We start from the raw sequence: 1,988 nt of genomic DNA, 5'->3' as shown, positions 1-1,988 counted from the left end.
CACATGATGATTAATAATATCTCACCTATTAAATAAACACAAAGCCTGGAGAAAACAGAATATGAAGATGAATTTCTCTAGAAATAATTTGTTAGTGCCGGCCAGATAGCTCAACAGACAAAAGCACCTGCTGAGGCAGATGGTAGCAGATAGGAGTTTGATCCCAGGGCCTGCTCTGCCAGCCCCAACCCTGGGGCACACTGAGTCAGCGGCGGAGACTGGGTGTGTTGGTGGGCACCTGTAACTCCAGCGAGGGAGGCTGAAAATAGGAGGATTACTACCTAGTGAGACTCTGTACTAAATACATTTTTTTTAAAAAAGAAATAATTTGTTCCTTTCTATGTATCATTTAGAAATATTGGTACTTAAAAATGTTCTCATAATATGTCCTTGCAATTTCTTAACATATCAACATAACATGAAAATGTCATTCGCTTATCTTTATGATTTTCAAAACAAACTTAGAATGTGTTGTTAGCTAATTTCCTGATTGTAGCCATCAATAAAAATTAGCATTAGATCTCTGGGAGTTGATGCTACTTATTTTGGGAATCAGAGTAAAGGGATTTAGGGACTTTCTAATAGGAATTGATGGTGCCTTTCCTATGCATCTCATTAGAGTCATAAAGTGAGCTGAAATTAAAATCAAGGGTAAAAAACACATTAGACCAAAATATACATAGCTCATTAAAATGGAAATTGAAGAACTATTCAAAGAATACATTATGTGGTATCTGAAAGAATATCTTTGTGGCAAATTTAAATATCCTGAAAATAAAAATTTTGAGGTTTATAGTTTATTTCTTTATACACAGAATATATAATATGGTTCAAGCTTGAATCTTATGCCATAAATACCTTAAATTAGTCATGTATGCTATCAGAGGGCTGCCTAAACTGGTAATATGTATGGCAAAAGTGGAGTGATTTCTAATGAGTTTAATTTCTTATCCTGAAAATCTGAGAACGTAATGCTTCAGATAACTTCCTTTCTCCTGTGGTTCCTCACCTTTTATGAAACTTGTCCAAAATATATAGATGTAATACATACCTAATGACTTTTTTTGGTCATAGACTTGCCTGTAATACATTCTTAACTCTCTTCTGTAAGTTATTTTTGGCAATGACATGTGTAGTTTCAAGTGGAAAAGTCTGCATTAGCTCAAAGGGACATAGCTGCCTGAAGGAGTAAAGAGCTTGAATCCTGAGATTCTTCTTTTAGGAGTGCACTGCTGTTGGACTGTGGTGTAAATAAAACAAAATTTCATTGTATTAAGCCAGAAAATAATTCTAAAAATTCTATGCAAAGCAAAAGAGACCTAGATTAGCAAAGCAATTCTGGACAGCTAGCAAAAGTTAGGGGCCATCAGAATTCCAGAATTCAGGTTACACTACAAAGCTGCAGTGACAAACAGCATGATATTGAAAAAAAAAAAAAAAAAAAGAACAGACTTGACCATCAATGGGATGGAAGAGAAGATATGGAAAGAACCCAAGGAGTACTCAGGCACTCTATTTTTGGCAAAGGACCTTAATACCTTTGCTTAAGAAAAAAGTTTACAAAGGTTTAGGCAAAGATTTTCTGAACCTTAGTTCTGCACAAAATAATATTTAGACTCAAAAATCGGATTATAGTAAGATAACTTCTGCACAGCAAATTAAACCACTAACAGAATGAAGAGAAAATATACTCAATAGGAGAAGCATTTTAGAAGCTACTCCTCAGATAAAGGAGTAATGTGCAAAATACATAAAGATTAAAAATATTAGATTCCCCAAATTTGAAGACCCAGTCAAAAATGGGCAGCTGATATGAACAGAAACTTCTCAAATGAAGAAGCACAAGTGGATAATAAGTATGTGAAGAAATGTTCAATTTCCATGGCCATGTGGGAAATGTGAATTAAAACAACTTTAAGATTTCATCTCACTCCAGAAAAGAATGGCTACATGTAAGAAATCCATAAAAAATGCTGGTGCAGCTATTG

This window comes from Octodon degus, unplaced genomic scaffold (genome assembly GCF_000260255.1).
Source record: "Octodon degus isolate 3935 unplaced genomic scaffold, OctDeg1.0 scaffold00068, whole genome shotgun sequence".
In the NCBI taxonomy this organism is placed as follows: domain Eukaryota; kingdom Metazoa; phylum Chordata; class Mammalia; order Rodentia; family Octodontidae; genus Octodon; species Octodon degus.
Note: the sequence above shows the minus strand (reverse complement) of the source record.